The sequence below is a fragment of the Callithrix jacchus genome, chromosome 6 (genome assembly GCF_049354715.1).
Source record: "Callithrix jacchus isolate 240 chromosome 6, calJac240_pri, whole genome shotgun sequence".
Taxonomy (NCBI): domain Eukaryota; kingdom Metazoa; phylum Chordata; class Mammalia; order Primates; family Cebidae; genus Callithrix; species Callithrix jacchus.
This window is the reverse complement of record NC_133507.1, coordinates 11,673,843-11,686,761: the sequence shown is the minus strand read 5'-3', so window position 1 is coordinate 11,686,761 and position 12,919 is coordinate 11,673,843. Positions and strand designations below refer to the sequence as shown.

The window sequence follows — 12,919 nt, the reverse complement described above, 5'->3', positions numbered from 1 at the left end:
GCACTATCCAGCCTCAGAGGACATCATGCCCATTACCAATGCACAAAAACAGAATATGCCTAGGAATTTAAGAGCAATGATTCAGCAGTCCGTCTTCCCAGTCATCCGTCTCACATGTTTCCAGTTCCAGAAGCACCTGGACTTCCAGATCCAGTTTCAGTTCCAGTTCCAGCCAGCACCTGCTGAACAGGTTGGGGCCTGCTCAGAGCCAAAGAAAGGAGGAAAACCAGGATGACAGTCCTCCCTGCTCCTCCCAATTCCTGAAGCTGGAGAACCAGGGATTATGCCCAGTTCCCTCCTCTTTCTCACTCCACTCCCTCAATTCAATCATCCCCACACTTTTCACTTCCTGATTTAGGAATGACAAATATCTAACACTTGAAAATATTACTGTCACTTGCACACACAGGCTGCAGACATTGACCATCAAACTGCCATATTCTGCACTGGACTTTGGAAATCTCCTTGCTCCAGGGTGTTACCATCAGTCTCCAATCCTTCATCGTCTTTCTATGGTTACTGTGGCTAACCCGGTACAGACCCACCTTGGCCCTCACATTCCTGCTTCCCTGCCTTGTCTCCTCAAGCACTACCTTATGCCCACAAGAGAATTCCATCTAGAAAGTAAATGTCACCATGCTACCTCCCTGTCGGACATCCTTCCATCTTGCCATCTAGTAGGGTCAAGTTCTAGGACATGGGCACAGCCTGCAAGGCCCCCCAGTCACTAACAAGATGATCATACACATGGTGGGCATAGAAGGAGCTTCCACTAAATACTGTTAGGTTTCAGCTGTTATGGAAATACTCAGTTTCTTCTTAAGATTAGACTAATAAGATTGCCTACTTCATAGAGTTCTTGTAAGCCTTAATCTTCCCTCGTTATCATTACTAATTTGGGAGCCTTGGTTAACCTGCCATGCCTGCCCCTCCTGTTCCTGCAGCAAGCTGTCCATCATCCCTGCCCTCACACACTGCTTCTCAATGCCATGCCTTTGCTGGCACTTGAACCATTCATGCTGCACCACCATTTCCCTTCTTCACGTATGCTGCCCTGGCTAGTGCTTCCTAATCTCTAGGACACAATGTGAGGTCAACTTCTCTGAGATGCCCTCATGTCCCTCAGATTCCCACTTGAGCATGAATTTCTATTACCATGCCCACCATGTGTACTATTGCCTTGTTAGTGTCTGTCTCTCCCTCAGTCTCTGTGTCCCTGAGGTCAGGAACTAACTGCTTATATTAATAGTTCCGGTTTCTAAATAAGTTTCCAACACATTATAGAAAATTAGTAATGATAATCACAGAAGATTAATGCTTATAACAACTCTATAAAATAGACAATCTTAGTCTAATTTTTAAAAAGAAGAAACTGAGTCCTTTATAAATTAATAATTTGCTCAAGGGTCAAGCCAGTGATCAGGCCTGCAATAGTCTGAATCCAGAAAATATGTTCATAAACTCTACAAAATAATTATATTAGGATCTGCTTGGAACTGTAATGGACTAATGGACTATCGAGGCATCAGTGGAAGCTCCTTCTATGCCCTTCATGAACGCTTTAGGTGGGTAACAACTTATCTATCACAGGAGAGAAGCTTTAGAGCACCAGGGGGCTTTCTATATCACCTTCTGCCTTAAGACTTTCTACAACTTGCCATTGTGTTTAGGTCATAGTCACATAAAAACAACAAACATCCTTTGCTTTTCTCCTTCTTCTGTGTTGGATTTAGGTACCCAACTGTTACCTAACTTGATGCAGGATGTTGGACAGAACACATCTGAATTTTGATAGTAACTTTGGCACCTGATGTCTCCCAGCCTGCCATGAGGTAACTTTGGCCATGACTCAAGGAAGATATTTCAGATTCCAAGACCCCAAGAGCTCACACAGAAATACAGTCACAAAAATGGTAACTACAAAGGCCTGCACCACTCACTTCTCTTGTCTCTTTTTCTGAAAGTGCTGTTTGACATATAATGAGGGTTGTTACAGAGAGAGGAACTAACTTGGGAAGGAATCGAACATGGTAAAAATACAGAAAAGCCCATATAAACTTCAGAAAATGTACTAATCGCAGAGGGCATTGAAATAGATGCTGTATTATCTGTTACCAGATACATAAAGACTATTTTACAAGATGGCTTCATAAATGAGAGAAAATGTCCTGTGGCCTATCTAGCACAGTGCAGGGCACATTGAAGGTGCTCTCAAACTATTTGCTGAATGGATGAAGAGCAGAATGGCCAGGTGAGTAGTTAATGCCATTTATTGTTAATATTTCTTGTCTTTTTTTAATTGTATTTTAGGTCCTGGGGTACTTGTGCAGGTCATGCAACATTTCTTAATATAGATGATTAACATCTGTTGAACGACAAATAGAATCCAGAGAAATAACCCAGAAGAACTGGCTACCAATGGTGGGATACTAAACTTCTGGACTGGCTCTGCCTAGCAGTCAGGGTGACCTGTTGAATTGTTACTAATACATCAAAAGGTGGGGTAGGCTCATCTGCTAAGCTTCTGGTCAACTGCATATCGTTTAACCTATTCTAAATCCAGCATTCAGCTTTCTAAACTCATTTTAGTTAAAAATGCCACAGTTCTAAAAGTGCCCAAGTTCTCACAAAGTTTGGAAATCACTTCTGCTCCTTATCTCAATAAGCAGAGCCAAATTAGGAGTTTCTAGCCTCTCATTTTATTCTATATTCATGCACATTTCAAAGTCAAATCCCCTCTAACTAAGAAAATACCTCTATTGCAATAAATATGCATTAAGAAAAAAAGATTAAAAGAGTTCAGGAATAGCTTAAAACGGAATAATATGGTGCACTTTGAAATGTCAGAAAACAAATCTTGATGAGTTGGCAGTTCAATGCATTAGAGGAAATCATCTTCTCCTAGCAGTTTTGGACCTTGAAACTCTGCATAAGTGCAAAAATCATCGAATCTCCAGCTGCTAACTTAGCTCCCACTTGGTCTGTCAAAGCAACAATTGAGAGAAGCTCTGCCTGTGGTCTCACTGGAAATCCAGATTCATATTTAAACAAGTTCCAATATGGAGTTGGTGCACAGGCTGTATCTTTATCAAATCAAGCTTTTCATTATGTGTTTTTGCAACAAATGGGCCCATTTTAACACAGGATGTACACAGCAGTCCATCGCACAGAGCACATCTGTCATTCACCAGGCACCACTCAATAAAAGTGCTTAACACGCTCTGCTTCTCAATTAAAGCAGAAATCACAGTTGTTCGGGGGGAATGGTTTGTGAGCTAATTTCTATCAACCCAACAGCCTTAGCCACGAGAGCTGGAATTAAAGTGCACAAAAGCCTCATAAAAGGACAACGGCTCTATCAACTAATAAAGTTGGATTTTCGGCATATTAAAGACAATAGATTATACAAAGAAAAGAAAAAAAAAGCTTTAGAGAAGGACTAACTCTACCCTTCCCGCTACATCCTCTGGACCATGGGATTCTCAGGAGCTACAATACAGATAAAAGTTTGATTTGCCCCACAGACTAACAAAGAAATAAAACTTTCTTTAAAAAAAAAAGAGCTTTATTAAAGTATAATTAAAGTATAAGAAATTTTATATTTTACAGTGTAAAATTTGGTAGATTGTGGTATATGTATACACATGTGAAAACATTACCACAATCAAGAAAGTGAACAGATGTTACGTTGAAACATTTCCTTATTCCCTTTGTCATCCTTTCTACTTCAGCCTGCCCCACTTCCCCCTTCACCCTCCCACTCAACCCTCTTACCTGCATCTCCACAAAAACTGCCAAGCTGTTTTCTAAAGTGACTGCTTCCATTGAAAATTGTAACCAGCCCTGCATGAAAGTTCTAGTTATTCCACATCCTCACCAACACTTTGTGTCATCAGTTTTCATTTTAGCTATTCTATTTGTTGCATAAGATTATCTTATTTAATATCTAATTTGCATTATCAAGGACTAATGATGTTGAGCATCTTTTCATGTGTTTACTTGCCATTCATATATTTTATTCACCTGCCATTCCTATATCAACTCAAATCTTTGGTCCACTTTTTTATTGAGTTTTTTTTCATATTGGATTTTGAAGTCCTTTAGATATTCTGGATGCAAGCCCTTTATCAGATACATGCTTTACAAATATTTTTCTTAGCCTATGATTTGTTTTTTAAATTCTCTTAACCATGCCATTTGAAGAGCAGAAGTTTTTAATTTTGATGATGTTCAATTTATCAATTTCTTTTTATTTTATGGATTATGTATTTGTGCTTTTCTAAAGAAATGTTTATCCAACTCAAAGTCCTAAAATGTTTCCCTGCTTTCTTTTATAAGTGTTATAGTTTAGGTATTATACATAAGATTATAATTCATTTTGAGATATTTCATATTTTTCTGTTATTATAAATAGAATTCCTTTTGAATTTCAATTTCCTTTTATTTGCTGCTAGTTTATAGAATTGCAATTGTATTCTGTACATTAATCCCGTATGCTGAAATCTTGCTAAACCCACTATTTCTAGTAGCTTTTATGGAGATTCTATTGGACTTTTTACATAGAAAATCATACATGTGAATAAAGTTATATTTCTTCTATTCTAATATGAATGCTTTTTTCCCCCAATTACTATGGCAAGAGCTGCCAGTATATTGTTGAATAAAAATGTTGAGAGCTAACATCTTTGTCTTGTTCTTGATCTTAGGGGAAAAGCATTCAGTCTTTCATCTTCAGTATGATTGCTAGTTGGAGTTTTTTTTTTTTTTTTTTCTTTTTTTTTAAATTTTTTATTGGATTATAGGTTTTGGGGTACATGAGCAGAGCATGCAAGACAGTTGCGTAGGTACACACATGGCAGTGTGCTTTGCTTTTCTTCTCCCCTTCACCCACATTTGGCATTTCTCCCCAGGCTATCCCTCCCCACCTCCCCCTCCCACTGGCCCTCCCCTTTTCCCCCCAATAGACCCCAGTGTTTAGTACTCCCCTTTCTGTGTCCATGTGTTCTCATTTTTCATCACCCACCTATGAGTGAGAATATGCGGTGTTTCATTTTCTGTTCTTGTGTCAGTTTCCTGAGGATGATGTTTTCCAGATTCATCCATGTCCCTACAAACGACACGAACTCATCATTTCTGATTGCTGCATAATATTCCATGGTGTATATGTGCCACATTTTTCCAATCCAGTCTATTATCAATGGGCATTTGGGTTGATTCCAGGTCTTTGCTATTGTAAACAGTGCTGCAATGAACATTCGTGTACATGTGTCCTTATAGTAGAATGATTTATAGTCTTTTGGATATATACCCAGTAATGGGATTGCTGGGTCAAATGGAATTTCTATTTCTAAGGCCTTGAGGAATCGCCACACTGTCTTCCACAATGGTTGAACTAATTTACACTCCCACCAACAGTGTAAAAGTGTTCCTTTTTCTCCACATCCTCTCCAGCATCTGTTGTCTCCAGATTTTTTAATGATCGCCATTCTAACTGGCGTGAGATGGTATGCTAGTTGGAGTTTTATCATAGATTCTCTTTCTTGGGTTTAGGAAATTCCCTTCTTTCCCTAGTTTGCTGAGAGTTTTCATCAGGAATAGATGGTGATTATTTTTGTCAAAATGTTTTCTCTGTATTTAAGGGATGAACATACAGTTTTTAAATTCATTTTACTAATAAAATGGATGACATCAATTGATATTTTCCAATGTTACAACAACACTACATTCCTGAAATAAACCCCACTTTGTTTAGTGGATTATTCTTATGTATTACTGAGTCCAACTTAATAGCATTTTGTCCAGAATTCTTCCATGTATTTCCATGAGATACATTAGTATATTGTTTCCTTTTCTGGTAATATTTTTGTCTGATTTTGGTATCAGTGTACTATTGGCCTAAAAAATATCATTAAAATATCCCCTCCTTTCCTCCTTTTCAATTTCCTTTCAGACTTTTGTGAAAAATATATATATATTTTCCAAAATGCTTAGTAAAATTTACTAGTAAAGCCATCTGATTTTCCTTTGAAATGTTTTAAACTACTAATTATATTTCTTTAGGATATGTAAAGCCACTGTTGTGTGATCATTGTCAGTTTGTGACTTTCAAAAAAGTTAACATCTAAGCATCTAAGTTGTCAATTTTTTTCATTAAATTTTTTATAATATTGTCTTTGACCCATACCGTATGGCTAGAGAATAATTCACAGGCTTGGTTGTTATTGGCACACAACCCTGTGAGTTCTTCTCTAGCCATATTGTATCTGCTATGGGGGTGAGGCATCTAAACAAAAATTGCTATAAAATGGCAAATTTAATCCAGCAACTAGTTTATGAGCATGAGAACATTTAACACCAAGAAGTATGTAGGTGAGAGCTTTTGTTACCTGTTTGCATAAAAACCTAAAATTGTGACTTGCTAAACAATATGATGTCATTTAGTTGGACTTGTATTAAACTATATATATACATATATATATATATATATATATATATATATATATAGTACTGAATTAAACTTACATGAACATTTTAATATTTTCTGCCCAATGTCTGTGGAGACTAGAAGAAAGCCATCAGGACAAGATATAAAAATAAACATATATTTAATATTACCACTAGTACTGCCAGATAAATTTGTCATTTTTGAAAGATAACTGGAAAGTTACAATATGCACATGGAGACACAGAATGTACATTTTTCCCAGGTCCTAACAAAAAGTACAATATTTATTATTGCAGTTCTGATACTTTAAATGATGAAAGGAGGTCCTAGAACTCCATCGTCCCAATCAGCTTCTTGGAGTGAATAATAACAAGAACATGCTCATAATTTGAAAAGAAAAGTACTTTGAGCAGTCAGAGCTCCAGCACTTGAATATTTGGTTAGATATAGATATATTCAACCTTACTGCTTTTCATGAGGTTCTATGAAGGAGTAGGAAAAGAGAATTCCTTTTTTTAAATGGCTCTAGAGTGAATCTCTGTTAGAGAAATTCTATGTTCCTATAGACTTCTGTGATCAACTCAGCGATGCATTCCCCAGAAAGAAATCCCTAAATGTAGATATTAGAAAACATTTCAGGGTGGTGGCCAAAGGGATGGCCAGATCCCCCCTACAGGATCTTAGGCTAATGACTGCCTCTAAGGTCTTCAAAGCATCTGGTTTTAGTAGAAATTTGCCAGTCTGGCCTTTCCATCCCTTGGTTAGGCTTCCTGCTTCTCCACCACTCCATCTAAGCCCTAAGAGTTGCAGCCAAACCTGGTGAACCATGACTCAAGACTCCTGGCTCCCAACACTCTTGCTACTGCAGCTCAATCCAAAGTTTGGGAGATGCTGCCTACCAAGCTTGTCCTGCTTTGGAAGCTTCTAAAGAAGAGGCTTTGGCTACAGAAAAGAAGAAGGAACTGTCAAGGAGTACGATGGAGCACCCACTGCATAGCTGCACTGGCTAAGAACATTCCTATTCATTATATCTTCTTTTTTTCAAGGCATTGTGAGGTAAATATTATCCCAGTGTTCTGGGCAAAGGGTCTAACCCTCAGATAAGCTGGTATGGTAAGCAAGGATCAGGTTCATCAGCCATTGAAGACCATGCTTTTTTCTATGCCCTCCTACAGTTACTTGTATATTAGCATCCAAAACATTCCATAATCCCCATAGAATTCAAGGTCTTCATCACCAGTGAATGTTGGCAAATCCTGCCTCCCATCTCAGAAACTAAATCTGATCAACTGTTGCTAGAGGAACTGAAGATACGAGAGGTTGAAAATACTTGCTGGATGGAATCTTGGAAACTTCAAGGATTTTTAGAGAAGGAATTTAGGAAGAAAAATAAACGTCATATAAATCAGAGCCCTTAAAACTATTCTCATATACCCATTAGGGAATAAAGAAATGTATATTTCAAGACATAATTTGATTCAATCTCAAATGCTTGAGTTAAAGGTGGGATGAATTCAAATATTTGGACTACATGCCCCTCATGTGGCAATGGAAGATTGGGGTGAAAGGTAACTATGTCACATTTTATTGTCGTTTCACTTCTTGCATTAATTCCTCTCACTATTGCTAGTGCTGGTGGCCCTGATTTGGACATCAGAGAAACATCCTCCAGGGGCTGAGTACATGAGCAAGTCTAAGGAATCCATTTATTTTTAGTTTATTTGTTATATTTGGCTTGCAAAAGATATTCTGTAACGAGTGTATGCTCTAAAAGCAAGATCCCTTTCAAATAATAGAATGGGATGACTTGTGTTAGAAAAGGAATGCAAGTAATAATTTTATTATGATGCAAAATAAAATTTTTAAAAGGCAAAGAAAAAAAAAAGCCAGTCTACAAAGTTGCTTCCATTCAGAGAAGAATGTCTACCTTCTGGCCATTTCAAAATTGTACCAAATCCTGTTATAGCCACTCAAGGACCTCCCTGCCTCATCCAATGCATTAGGAATTCTGCAAATGGGTGTTCATGGTTCACAGGGAGTTCGATCACAGAAAACTAGTTGTTGATCTTTGGAAGCCTGCAGGCCTGCAATCTGTGCTACAAGCTTATCCCTCCTAGGGAAAAATTAAAGGAAAAAAAAAAGAAAAGGGGAAAAAAGGAAGGAAGGAGGAGACAAGAGGATGGAACCAACACAAGCATCTGTAATAAGTTAATTGGACCCTTGTGGGCCACCCAGCAGGCACGAGATTAAAACAAACAGAGCTTCACATTGTGCACTTTCAGGACTGTAGCCACCCTGGGTCTATCAGCTTTCCCCTGCCTCCTCCCTTGACCCTCATTTTTAAAGAACCTAATTATGGGTCTTTCTGAAGGATCACAAGCCAGTTTTCATCTAAAAAGAATAAGGTGTTTTGCCTCCAAACCAGAGACACTGTTAGAAGTTGGTAATTAGTATGACTTGTTAATGGAGTTTGGCTGTGATTAGGCAGTGATTGAGTGTGAGTTTGGTGCCTGTCAGTGGGTAAGCCTGGGAGGGTGAGAGATGTTTAATGAGACACCTGTTGTTGGGGCCCACTGGGGTTTGTTGCAGCTGATTGGCACTTGGATGCAGCATGCTCCACGGTGGGGGCTGGGCTGAGCCTGGCAGGTGGTTGGCATCACAGCAGAGCCTGCCGATCCCTCTAAGTCAGGGCTGGCTGCGTTTCCTGAGCTGTTTCCTGAGCTGTTTCTCCATGGCTGCCGTTCCATGTCCCCACGTGATCCAGGCTGACTACTGCTGTACTCTGCCTCCCAGTGGGAACTGCAACGACCATGAAGGGAAAAATCCCAGGTATCCATGATCGCTGCTCCCCACCAAACACCAGGCAGGGAACTGGGCCCTCCTCCCCTCATCCAGCCTTTTCTGTCCCCAGGTTATCAATGAGGAAGCTGGGCAACAGACATTAAATGGTTTAACACAGCAAGTTCATGCAGCCACCTCCAGGATCAAATGTACTGTACTCAGACACATGGGATCCCTGGGAAACATGTTAAAATGTATATTTTGATGAGTAGTTTTGGTGTGGGGCCTGAGAGACTCATAAGAGTTTCCAGGGACACCATGCTGCTGGTACAGGGCCTAGACCTTGAATGCAAGTCTATAGCAAACTTTCCTGTATTTGAGGCAAACAGAACTTATAAAAGATACACAGTTATTATGCATTTCAACTTTATGATGAAAACCATATGATGCTTTCCAAGGAAAAGAGAGAAGGAAAATACATAATACCTTGCCTAAAAACAAGAGCCTGATTCGAAAGATGTTCTGGAACTCTCTACCTAAGCACGTGGTGGAGCCGGGCTGGTGGAAACAGCACAAAATGTGGGGACACCTGAAAAGTTAGTGGAGACCGAGACTCACACTCCGCACTCCACACTCCACACACTGGCAGAACATTTCCAGGAGGGAAGGAGGAGTGTCATCTCAGGGATTTTGTTTAACAACACTGACAATCTGGCCACAAACGCCCACCTTCACGGCTGACCCTGTTCCCTCCTGCCGGTGCCCTGTCCACATCCGCTTGACAAACCGCACCCTTTCCTGGTCAGCAACTAGGGCTCGAGGAGCAAACAGTCCTTTGTTCTTTCCCTACTTCGTTGCAGGCTGAACGCTGAATCAAAACACATGCTGGAAGTCACAAAGGTGCTGCAGCACCTGGACCAGGTTAGCTGCAGGTCAGGTCCGGGTGGAGGAGCCAGACCTCCACCTCAACCTTCGCCGAGATCCTGCTTACAATTCATGAACGCTGTCTTCAACATTCAGTGAAGTTTTTCTGAGATTGGGGGGAAGAAAAAGCCTCCCTAAAAGGTTTAGACCAATTTGGATAAAGTTTATAAAGCACAAAAATACCTGAAGCACATAGCAATTTCAGATGCTTTCAGGTCCCAAAGCTAATATTAAAGACAGATAAAACTTACTTGGGTAATCCACAAAAACTATTTTTTAAAAAAATGCTTTGTCTTAAATCTCACCAGTTATTGAAGGTAAAAGAAGACTTTGCTTTAGTTATCCAGACAACCATCTCATTTCTTGGCTTCACTTGACTGGGGAAGACCTGGCATGAAGAAAATGTAAGTCATTCGCGACATTCTCCTTGTATTAAACGATTAGGGTGTTCAATTTTTTTTTTTTTTAAGAAATAACATAGTCAGCTGATGTGGACAATTTTATTTTAAAGTTGATCAAAAAATAATTATTATATTAAATTGCAATTTGATCTAGTGAATGACAAGATTCAAAGAGAAGTTCTCTAAGTATTTTCCATGCATTTGCTTTCATTACATTTGTTCCCCTGATATCAGAGTTTCAGGTGTTTTTCGTGTTGTTCGCACTACATTTTCCAACAGAAAGGTAGGCTTTAGACCTCTAGAAAGATATGGAAGTTTTGGATCAGTCTCTCAATAGGGATTCAGTATATTTTTTGGTGAATATGGGCAGAAGGGGCAGTCACGTGCCAGAAACTTACAGGAGATGCAGAGATGGCTTATGGAAATTTTTTTTTAACTGTTAAAATTTTCAAGTCCCAAAAGGTGCTACATCTCAAGGATCCATATGAAAAAAAAGGGAAGTGCAAGATGCTTTATGGCAGAGCGAATAAACAGCAGATCTGAAGACAGATGGATTTAAAGGAGAGCCCGGTTCTGCCAAGTCCTGGCTGTATAGCCTTGGACCGGTGGCGTACCTTCTTTGGGCCTCAGTTTCTTCATTCATACGTTGGAAGCAATAATATATCTTGAGATGTTGTTATGATAGTTGGACATAAGGTATGGAAAGTTCCTGGGGAATGGCAGACACCCGATGGAAGCTGAAGTGGGTTTCTCTGGCTCGTTGTCTACTGGAGATCATTTCCCACGTGGCACAACCCCACCAGTACTACACTGCTAAATATGTCCCTGCAGCAGGCAGCTTGGGGTGTCTCTGTTTAGCTGTTTCATTCAATGCAGGTGAACTAAAACAAAGCCCATCCAGGAGCTATCCTCTCACCTGGACCATTGCCATAGCCTTCTAACCAGGCTCCTTGTGCAACTCCCACCCCTGCCCCTACCTTCACCACTGTCTACTGTCCACATAGAAGTCAAAGTGATCCTTTTAGTTTATCTTTTTTTATTATTTTTTACTTCATTTTATTCTTTTTGGGGGATGGAGTCTTGAGCCCAAGAGGTCAAGGCTTCAGTGAGCTATGATCACACCACTGCATTCCAGTCTGGAAAAACTGACCTCTTGGGCTCAAGTAATGCCCCCATCTCAGTCTCCCATGGAGCTGGAATTATAGGTGTGAGCCACCACACCCCGCTAAATTTTTTATTTTTTATTTATTTATTTTTTTTGAGACGGAGTCTTGCACTGTCATCCTGGCTGAAGTGCAATGGTGAGATCTTCGCTCACTGCAACCTCTGCCTCCCAGGTTCATGCAATTCTCCTGCCTCAGCCTCCTGAGGAGCTGGGATTACAGGCACATGCTACCACACCTGACTACGTGTACTTTTAGTAGGCACAGGGTATCACTGTGTTGGCCAGACTGGTCTTGAACTCCTGATCTTGTGATCTGCCTACCTCAGTCTCCCAAAGTGCTGGGATTACAGGTGTGAGCCACCATGCCCAGCCAATTTTTTAATAGAGATGGGGTCTTGCCATGTTGCCCAGGCTAGACTTGAACTCCTGGGCTCAAGCCATCCTCCTGCCTTGGTCTCCCAAAATGCTGGGGTTACATTGCACCTGGCCAAAGTGATCCTTTTGAAATGTAAATCAGACCTTGACTTATGTCACACAGAGTGACAGCCAAAGTCCTTTCACTTGCCCAAGGCCCTTCCTGGTCCAGCCACTTGTTGCCCTTCTGACTTCTCATCCTGGACCTCATCTGCTGGCCCACTCTGACCAGCCACCCTGAGTGCCACATGGGTCCTGAGCATGACACATTCATTCCTCACCCTCATTGCCCTTACTGTTAGCCTGCCTAGAATGCTTTTGTCCCAGCACTCTGGCAAGCTCACCCATTATCCCATCAGGTCTCTGCTCACATTAGAGAGCCGGGTACAGGCTATCCTACATACATTTGCAATTCACTCACGCCTCCCCATGGCACACATCAACTCTAACACATAATATTTGGTTATCCCTAAACTTTAATCTCTTGCTCCCTCTGAAAAGGGTAAAGGCTTGTTTTGTTCTTTGCTGAATCCCCAGAAACCCTAAGTGTTACCAGGCACAGCATTTTTAAAAACATGATGAATGTATGGATAAATAAATGAATGAAGAATGAGTATCTGGGTAGGGCATGGTGGCTCATGCCTGTAATCCCAGCACTTTGGGAGGCTAAGGCTGGCAGATAACCTGAGGTCAAGAGTTCAAGACCAACCTGGTCAGCATGGTGAAACCTCGTCTCCACAAAAAATACACACACACAAAAAAAATAGACAGGCATGGGGATATGTGCCT

General features: G+C 40.4%; 1 long non-coding RNA gene across 9 annotated transcripts in view; it reads right to left on the bottom strand.

Moving 5' to 3' along the window:
- Nucleotides 1–12,919, bottom strand: part of LOC118154464 (uncharacterized) — a 924,399-nt gene that overhangs the window by 443,935 nt on the left and 467,545 nt on the right. Inside the window, exon 7 of one of the 9 annotated variants that reach the window (XR_013536616.1) lies at nucleotides 10,456–10,538. The exons of the other annotated variants lie outside the window; for them this stretch is intronic. This is a non-coding gene — a long non-coding RNA (uncharacterized LOC118154464). The remainder of the gene's footprint in view (nucleotides 1–10,455; nucleotides 10,539–12,919) is intronic. 9 annotated transcript variants of the gene reach the window in all.